This window comes from Tupaia chinensis, unplaced genomic scaffold, assembly GCF_000334495.1.
Source record: "Tupaia chinensis unplaced genomic scaffold, TupChi_1.0 Scaffold000037_3, whole genome shotgun sequence".
Classification (NCBI taxonomy): Eukaryota; Metazoa; Chordata; class Mammalia; order Scandentia; family Tupaiidae; genus Tupaia; species Tupaia belangeri.
In genome coordinates, this window is record NW_006159486.1 from 553,464 (window position 1) to 563,943 (window position 10,480).

At 37.2% G+C, this 10,480-nt stretch overlaps 2 pseudogenes; both read right to left on the reverse strand.

The window, feature by feature from the left end:
* On the reverse strand, positions 1-610 carry LOC102483827 (microtubule-associated protein RP/EB family member 1 pseudogene; annotated as a pseudogene).
* Positions 611-4,958: 4,348 nt separating this feature from the next.
* Positions 4,959-8,231, reverse strand: LOC102484226 (regulator of nonsense transcripts 3B pseudogene; annotated as a pseudogene).
* Between the last annotated feature and the right edge of the window lie 2,249 nt (positions 8,232-10,480).

The following is a 10,480-nucleotide window of genomic DNA, read 5'->3' on the forward strand; positions in this document are numbered from 1 at the left end:
CGCACCACCCCTGGGCCAGCCTTAGGAGTTGCAGTAGTTCTCTGTGTTGAAATGGGCCTCTATGGGGCTACACTGCTAGAGCTGAGAGGTTTCTTCGGTTTATTCAGAGCTGGAGCAACAAGAGAGGGAGCCACTGCAGTTTCTTGACCTTGTCTGGCAGCTACAGGGTCATAGTCTTTTCCATCATAGTTTGCATCAAAAAACTTCTTGAACCACTGAAAAATTCAAAATTGTCCTGAAACTTTGCTTTTACTAATTTGTCCACAGGAATTATTTTGTCAACACCCATCCTCTTAAAACCTGCCTGTAGTATTTTGAAGTTCTGGATGTATTTGTGTTCTAGCTTTGCTTGGAATTTCACTTTCTTCAAGGCAATGGAGCCAGGGAACAACATGTCCATAAACTGACAATAAGCTGCCCCTGAGCACAACTGTTCCATCTTTGTCAGATTCAACTGCAGAGATTCATTGATCCAGGCCAGCATGTCATGTCGACTTAGGTTATCACTAGTGACTGAGGTTGAGTACACGTTCACTGCCATCTTCGGCTCTCGGCAGAACAGTGTCCACCGCCCGCGCCCGGCTCCGGTTTCCTCTTCGTCTCGTTCCTATAACCGCCATTTCAAGGATGTTTTAAAAGTGGTATCTTATACTACATAAACTTTTGGGATTGACTTTTTTCACTTAGGATAGTTCTCTGGTGATTCCTGGAGTTGACATATTTACCAATAGCTTGTCACATTTATCAATAATTTGGTCCACTTTATTACTTGAAAGTGGTTTGTATATTTAACTATACACTCATTAAAAGGACATCTGAGTTTTTCCCATCTTTTGGCTATTACAAACAAATCAACTGCTATGAAAATACATGCAGATGTTTTGCGTAAATGTAAGTTTTCCTTTCTCGGGAATACATATGCAGGACTGAAATTGCCAAGTTATGTGATAGTTGCATGTTTAATTTTTAAAAGAAACTGCCAAATTGTGTTCCAGAGTGATTACGCTATTTTCTGATCCCACAGGAAGGTCTAAGTGATCCAGTTTCTTGTCGTCCTTGCTAGTCTCTAGTGCTATCACTTTTGTTTAATGTTAGCCATTCTAATTGTCATGTAGTAATATCTCATATTTGTTTTAATTTGCATGTCTCCTAATGCTAGTTATGTTGAGCATCATTTCAAATGCCTTTCTACCATGTGCCTTCTTTGGTGAATATATACTATATATATCCTGTATATATATATATAAAAAAAAATATATATATAACTGTATAGATACTAATTCTTTGTCAGGTATATGGCTTACAAATATTTTCCCCAGCGTGTACCTTGTCCTTACGTCCTCTACCAGGGTTCTCAGAACAAAAGACTTGAATTTTGGTAAAGTCTAGTTTATTAGTTTCTCCTTTTATGAATATGCCTTGGTGTCAAGTCCAAGAACTTTTTGCTTCAGGCCAGCAGGTGGTGTAATGGTTAAGGTGCTGAGTACTCACATGGCCAACCAAGGTTCAAGTCCTGGATCTGGTGGTTTGAAACTCACGCTAGGCACATGTGTGTGCAAGTCCAAAATCCTGGGAGGAGAATGAAGAAGGGATTGTGCCATGGCCATCTCCACTGGGGAGTGAGTCCACACTTTTCCTCTCACTGTCTCTGTCTCTCTGGCAAGCACACACACCCTATGGCAAAGCGTTAAAAAAAAGGAAAAGAAAAAAAGAAAGAACTTTTGCCTTGCTTTAGACCCCCCCAAAGAATGTCTCCTGTATTTTTTTCTACAAGTTTTATAATTTACATTTAAGTCTGTGATCTATGTGGAATTAATTTGCATGTGAAGTATGAGGTTTACTAAAAGTTATTTACTTACTTATTTTTGCCTATGGATGTCCAATTGCTCTAGCACGTTTTTCTAAGTTATACTTCCTCCATTGAGTGATTTCATCCCTTTGTCACATACATCAGACATGTTTTTACTGATCTCTTTCCGATTTCTCCACTCTGTTCTGTTGACCTATGTGCTAGACTGCTTCAGAACTATTGTACAGACGAGCATGGCAGCTATACAAAAATTCTTGAAATCATGTAGATCATTCCACTCATGTTATTTATCTTTTTGAAAATTTGTTTAGTAGTAGTTCCTTTACATATACTTTTTTTGAATATTTTATTTATATAGCTACAGAGAATCTTGCAGGGATTTTAATAAGAATTACATTTCTACTATATATAAATTTGTGGAAAATTAATGTCTTTACTATGTAAAGTTTTTCTATTCATAAACAAAGTATGCATCTGCATATTCTTATTTTATTAGCTTTTTCAAGACAGGGTTTCATGATGTAATCCTCCAGCCTCAGCCTCCCAGCAGGATTGCAGGTCTGTGCATCATGTTCAGCTTTTAGACAGCGTCTTTTTATGTGGTCCAAAGCCACCTTCCTGTTGCCTCACCTTTTTTTTTTTTTTTTTTGCCTCAGCCTTTTTGCATCTCTGGGATTTCAGGCACATGCTCCCTAGCCTTTAGGTTGGATCAGGAATTGAACTCATATGATCTCTGCTTTCAGAACACAGTGTCTTAGTGGAATGTGCTAACATGGCAGGGTCAGCTTTCCATTTCTTTAGATTAGTTTTTTTCACCAGCATTGTATGATTTTCATCATAGGAGTCCTGTACATGTGCTATTATAATGATACCTAATTATTTCACTTTGGAGAGGTGATTATTTATTTATTTATTTTTGGAGAGGTTTTTGCTATAGGGTGCTTGTGCTTGCCAGAAAGACAGAGAGAGACAGAGAGACAGAAAGTGAGAAATCACCCCCCCTAGGGAGGATGGCCACGCCGCAATCCCTTCTCTTCCATTCTCCTCTTGGGATTTTGGGCACATATGTACATGCGCCCGGTATGAGTTTAAGCCACTGCGTTCAGGACAGAAACCACGGTCAGCTACATGGGTGTCCAGCGATATAGCCATTACGCTAACTGCTGGTCCCTGGGGAGGTGATTTTAATTGGTATTTTGGTTTTAATTTCAGTGTTCAGTGTCCTTGTGTATTCATTGCTGGCATACAGAAATTGATATTTTTATGCTTATCTTTTATATTACAAATTTATTGAACTTATTTATTAGTTGTAGATTTTGTTTTGGTTTTAGAGAATTTCTTTTTCTTTTTTTTTTTCTTTTTCTTTCTTGCTATATGGCACAGGTGCCTTATAGAGAGACAAGAATACCCCTCCCCCCCCGGTGGAGTAGACTCATCACAATCCCTTCTCCAGGCTCCTCTTAGGATTTTGGGAATGCATACATATACACCTGGCATGAGTTTTAGCTCCTGGGTCCAGGACTCCCAGCTTGGCTGGCCATGTGGGAGTCCAGAGCCTTAACTACTACGTCACCTGCTGGCCCGTCTTTTTTTCTTTAGAATAGATTCCTTGATTTTTTTATTTTTAGAAGAAATCATATCATGCAAATAGTTATAGTTCATTTTTCCCTACCAATCTTTATTTTTGCTTTTAAATTTTCCTTTCTTGCCTTACTAAAATGGCCAGAACTTTCAGTATCATATTCAATAAGTGATGAGAGCAGACATCCTTGTATTGTTCTTGATCTCCAGATAAAGCATTTAGTCTTTCACCATAAAGCATAATATTAGCTATAAAAATTTTGTAGATACTTTTTTTTCAAGTCGAAGATATTTTCTTTTGTTCATATTTTTCACAGAGTTTCTATCATTAATCAGTATTTACTAAATACTTTTCTTTTTGTATCAATTTATATGAACCTGAATATTTGTTTCTTAGCCTGAAGTGTCTTACTGTGTTATTTACTGCTAGAACAGAATACTTGAGCTTAGACAGTTTACAAAGTACTGACATTATTTCTCATAGCTCTGGAAAGTCCAAGGTCAAGGTGCTGGCAGATTTGGCGTCTGGCGAGGTCCTGGCGCCCTCTTCTAAGATGATGTTTTGAAGGCTGCATTCTCGAGAGGGAAGGGATAAATGCTGTTCCTCACATGGCAGAAGAGGAGAAGAGAGTGCAACCCCTTCTGCAAGCCCTCCTTATAATGTCACTAATCCATCAAACACCTCTCCTTAGGTCCCATGTCCCAATACTGTCACATTGAAGATTAAGTTTTGATTTGAGATTTGAAGGGGACAAAAGTGCTAAAAGCATAGCATATGTTGAATTACATTGATTAATTTGTGAATATTGAACCGATCTCTCATTCTTCGAAGAAACCTCATTTGATCACAATATATAATTCCTTTTATTATCTTTTCATACTTGAGTGCTACTGATATTTATTGATATAAATACAGAAGAAGTTATGACTACAGGTTGATATTTAACAGGAATAGATATTGGTACATTTTCCTTCCTGGGCAGGGCATGCATACACATCATGAGAATGAAATTAAATAAAGACTGGATTGTCAATACTCAAAAAAGGGTACATTTTGCTTATTAATAGAAAATAATGCTAAATGTAAAGTGAGATATTTAAAATTATTCTTTTTGCTAAACTCACATAAACAAAACACTAAAATGAATCATAAAACTTTGGGACGTAAGATAGAGACCTATGTGGTCATTTAAATTTTTGTATCAGAGGGACCAGTAGGTGGCATAATGTTATGTCACTGGACTCCCACATAATCAACCATGATTCAAGTCCTGGACCCAGTGGTTTAAACTTACGCTGGGTACGCGTGCATATGTGCCCAAAATCCTGAGGGGAGACTGGAGGAGAAGGGATTGCAGCCTGGCCATCTGTCCTGGGGTATGACTTCTCGTGTTCTGTCTCTCTGATGAACACACACACCCTGCAGCAAAAATCTCTCTAAAAAGAAAAAAAACTTTTTTTTGCATCAGCAAGAATTTGTTATAGCCATCACTGTTTTTGCACTATTAATATAAATACATGCTTGTTGCTTTTCAGTATCCAAAGTCAGCAGTTCTCTCCAACAATGTTATATAACTAGATCTGAACAAGACTTCAGAGTGACTTGGTTCCACCTAAATTAAGAAAATTAAATCCAGAATTAATAACACCTTTTGATTTTACAGCCAGCTTTCTTATTTTTTCTTGTGTCACCCACAATTAAGTCTTCACGTGACATTTCCCACCTGCAAATTTAATGCATGTCCTTGCCATCATCTTTTTCTAACACTTCAAAAATTATTTTGTAGAAACTGCAAAATCAATGATTTGTATTTCCATTTCTGATCCTGTAATCATATTGCTGCTTTGACACAAAATATCCCCCTCTGCACTGTACCCTACCAGCATAGCAACCCCTTCCTCTCTCTATTCCTTTTGCTAGAAGCTACTCTTGGATTACTTAATACGTGCTCTTTGGCTGCCTAGATAGTCAGGACACCCAAGGCCATTTGGACTTATCATTTCTATCCTCCTTTTTTTCCTATGGATAAAACCACTTTCCTGTCTTTTTTTGCACTGCTAAATCTCCAGACTTGGTGCTGTCACCACAGGGACAGAGTCAATTTTGGCTTCAAGCTCTTGGTTGGGAAAGCTGCATTGCTGAGTGAAACTTGTTTTATTTTTATTACTTATTTTTTAAAGAATTAATTATTTTTGGGAACCAGTAGTTAGCGTAATGGCTATGTCTCTGGACTCCCACGTAGTCAACCGCGGTTCGTGTCCCGGACCCGGTGGCTTAAAAACTCACGCCGGGCGCGTGTGCGTGCGTGCCCAAGATCCCGAGAGGAGAATGGAGGAGAAGGGATTGTGGCGTGACCATCCTCCCTGGGGGGTGATTTCTTGCTTTCTGTCTCTATGTCTCTCTCTGTCTGGCGAGCGCATGCGCCCTACAGTGAAAATCTCTCAAAAAAAAAAGAAGAATTAATTATTTTTGAATTTTCTATATAGGGTATGTGTACTCTCCAGAGAGAAAGAGAAATAAAGTGAAAAAGCAAACCACCAGGTCTGGAACTCAAAGCATGGTTGGTCATGTGGGAATCCAGTGCCTTAATCCCTGCCACCTGTTGGCTCCTCGATCTTTGTTTCTTAATGTGATCCTTCTTAACCACTTCCTCTTTCTTTTTTCTTTTCTTTTTTTCCTGAGCTGCCTACTAATTCTATAATTTCATTATTCTTTCCTTTATCCTAATCTCATTCACAATCTGGACTCTCCCTGTAGTCTCCATTGCTTTCAATTTTGGATCTGTTTGGCTTTGCATCTTTAGGTTTGCCATCAGGAAAACAAAGCAGGTTTAAGGATTTTGTTTTTTTCTGAGCTTTTGATAGGTTTAGCAATTTGTTAAAATGTTTTTGTTTATTTTTTGTTTAAATTGAAATATAAACTTTTCTCCCTCTCTGATCCCTCTGGAATTGCAAAATATCTGTGAGAATTCTTATTTTGTGGCAGAAGGGTTATCTCATAAGTTTAATAATATCTGTTGCTTTGCGTCAGAAATTGGAAACACTCATTAATGTCAGAACTTTGATTAAATTGTCATATCTGAAGATATGACCAGAAAACTATGGAACTAAGACAGAACTCAAGAAAGCCAACAGAAGCTCTTACAAAGATTTCCTGGCACCATAAACAGTTCTGCCTGGCAGATAGATTTAGAGAAGATGTATGAGAGAATTCATACCGTAAAATAACCTGGACTTTTCCAGCCCAGCATTGAAATTAGTAGAGAAACAGTAGAGATTGAAAAAGACCAGCCACAACCAGAGGATTACCTTGAGGAAGATTTTTTTGTTTGTTTTTAATTTTTTTATTTATATATTTTATTATTATTCATACTTTAACTTGCTATTCATCATTTAAATTGTGAAGAGACTTTACCTAGCATGATATACACTTCAGTCCAGTCCAGTTGAGACCACCATACACATCCTCATCAACAGATAATAAGAAAAAAAGACTGATCTTTGCTAGCAGGTGGTGAACCGCTACTTGGTAAGCAGAGCTATGTTGGGAAGGTTCATGTATGGATTGTGTGCTGAGTGTTGCTTTTCAACAGTTTGCGTATTTGACATGTAAATATTTTCTAAAAAATATTTAAAACTGTTATAGCGTCTCTGTTATAGAGTCACAAGCAAAATTATAACAAATATTTTGAAAGCTATCTTTAGAAGTTTTAAAAGTTATTTATTAACTGTCAATAACTATGGAGTAATAGGATAAATTTTTTGATACATAAAGAAAAAAAAATGTGTTTGTGGGAAAATGTGAAAAAAAGTTTGCCATCCAGAATGCTTGGGCAAAGTACAGGTTTGCTCATTGGCTCTGTTATCACTCAGTACTTTTTGTCCAATTTCTTGACTGTTTTCTCTTTTGTCTAGTTCATTTTTCTGGTTTCTTAAGTAGCTTGATCTTTTCTTTTTTTTTTGTTTTTTTGTTTTGTTTTGTTTTTTTGTTTTTTTTTACTATAGGGCATGTGTGCTTGCCAGAAAGACAGAAAGATAGAAAGCAAGAAATCACCCCCTGGGGGGATGGCCACCTTGCAATCCTTCTCCTTCATTCTCCTCTAGGGATCTTGGGCACGTATGCACACGCGCCTGGAAGGCGTTTAAAACACCAGGTCTGGGACTTGAACAGCTGTTAGCTACATGGGAGTTCAGCAATGGCCATTATGCTAACTGCTGGTCCCAAGTAGCTTGATCTTTGATGAATCCTTTATTTTGTCCCTTTTCGGAACCCTATGTATTTTCTTTAGCTTTTCTATATCTTTCCTTTATTGTTTCTCTTCTTTTTCCATTTCCCTCTCTCTTTTCTTTGTCTTGTTACATTGCTCATGTTCTTTTTTCTTCTGTTATTCTCTGTGTTTGAAGCTCAAAAGTGGAGTTGTCTTTTAGTTATTAATTCTCTATTTTTTGCTTCTATTTCTTTTAGCAGTGTCTCTGGAGTAGATATCATTTTCTCATTTTCAGTGGCATAACTTTCTGAAAACTTTTTATATTCTGGGTCATCTTTGATAGTCCCAATTTTGGTATCTCTTTTCTTAGTCTTTTTCGTCAAAAGAAGTGCAAAGTCTACTATAGTGGGGTATTTCAGAACTTTATTGTCAAGAAATACATAACCGTCAAAGAAATCTTGTAATAAAATAATGTCCTCTTGGTTTTTAAAGTTGATATATGCTCTGGCATACATATGGGGATACAAACTAGTATCATTAGGAAAAAACTTAAAATAATCATTCTCAGGAATAGGCTGATCCTGAAGCTGTTCCTTGGTCCAAGTGGAAGGTAAGTTTTGGATTACCACCATCACCTAAGATCTTGGCTGGGAGGGGCTTCCCCGATTTCAGGTGAGTGGATGAATCAGGGTGATGTGATTTTCATTCTGGCAAAAAGAAAGAAGGGAAGCCTATACAATCTTTTTTTTTTCTATTGCTCAATTTTATTTGCTAATATCATGTTTAGGATTCTAGTATGTATTCACAAGAGTTATTGAATTGTATTTTTTTTTTAATTTGTACTCTCATTACCTAGTTTAGATACTAGGGTGTAACACTAGTTAATAAAAATCAGTGGGGCATGTTCCTTCCTCTTTAGTTATTGATTTATTCTTTTCTAAGTGATTGTATGGGATTGGTGTTACATCTTTCATAAACCTTTGGTAGACTTCTCCAGTAAAGCAATCCGGCCTAGAGATTTCTTTGGGGGATTTTGACATTTAAATTAATTTAATTGATTAACAATCAACAAATGACTTATTCACATTGGGTGAATTGTAGTAATTCATGTTTTTTAAAGGAATTGCCAAATTTCATCTAAGTTGGCAAATTTTGTCCATAGAGTTATTTATATCCTTCCTTACATGTTTTCAGTATCTTCTGTAGTATTTCCTGTTTCATTTTTGATATTGGTAATTTGTGTTTTTCTTTATTAATTTTACAAATAGTTTGCCAATTCTACTCATCTTTAAAAAATTCTAGTTCTTTGTTTCATACATTTTTTTCCAATTGTTTTTCAGTTTTTAATTTCATCGAATCCTACTTTAACCTGCATTATTTTCTCTCTTCTGCTTGTTTTGAGCTTATTTTGCTCTTTTCCATCTAGCTTCCCAAGGCAGGAACTTAGCTGATTGATTTGAGACCTTTTCTCTTTTTATCGGGTTGTCAGAAAAGTCATGATGCATTTTTGCATAGAAAATTTTAAAAAACGTCATGACTTCTCTAACAACCCAATAAATGCATATATTTAGTGCTATAAATTTCTCTCATCACTCTATTGACTGTATTCTATGAATTTTTAACATGTTGTATTTTTATTTTAATTCAGTTCAATATTTTTTCTTTTTCTTGAGATGTCTTTTTTTTTTTTTCTTAACTTTGCCAGAGGATGTGTGCAGCAGTTGCTGGAGAGAGACAGAAATGATATATATAAAGAGAAAATAAAAAGTCAAAAGGAAAGTGTAAGAGTACCCCCTCCCCCAAGAGGAATTGTCACACTACAATCCTTTATTCTCCATTTCTTTCTCCTTTCGGGATTTTGTGAACACATGCACATGCATCTGGTTTGTTTTTTAAGCTGCTTAGACTCAAATCACACAGTTGGCCATGTGGGATCCAGTTGCCTTAACTACCATACCATAAGCTGACCTGAGACTTGTTCCTATCTTAGAGATTAGAAGTATGTTGCTTGATTTCCAGTATTTAAACATTTCCTTTGTGTTTCTGTTATTGATTTCTAGTGCTATTTCTTTGTTTTAAAGAACATATTCTGCAGTATTTCAATTACTTTTTTTTTTTTTAATTTTTTTTTTTTTGGAGAGATTTTCACTGTAGGGTGCGTGCGCTCACCAGACAGACAGAGAGAGACATAGAGACAGAAAGCGAGAAATCACCCCCCAGGGGGGATGGTCACGCCGCAATCCCTTCTCCTCCATTCTCCTCTCGGGATCTTGGGCACGCACGCACACGTGCCCGGCGTGAGTTTTAAGCCACCGGGTCCGGGACACGAACCGCGGTCGACTACATGGGAGTCCAGCGACATAGCCATTACGCTAACTGCTGGTTCCCTGCAGTATTTCAATTACTTTTTAAAAATTCATTGAAGTTTATGTTGTAGCCCAGAAGAAGGTCTTTCTTGATACATAAAAAATAATTGGAATAATAATAATAATGATGGGGAAAAACACTGAAAAGAAATTGAATGATGAAGTGGGGAGATTAATGTCTCTGTATTGACTGATATGCATGGCATTCCCTTTTGAAAAAGCAATGTAATACACTGTAAAGTTATATGCAATCCAATGTAATATAAATAAGATTACGATGATAATGGAGGCTACAGGCCTGACCCTTCCGAATCTCCACGCATCCCCACCATTCCTCCTCCTTGGACCCCAGGTTGGTTGTCTGGGACTTGAAGGCAGATTCCCACCCCACCCCACCCGCAATCCCGATTGAGCCGGCCAGCAGTTCTGGACACCAGGCGGACTGAGGCTAAGGCCCAACCCACCTGGTCCCGTCACTCATCTTCTGACCCTTTTCCACTAGCCTTTGGACTCTC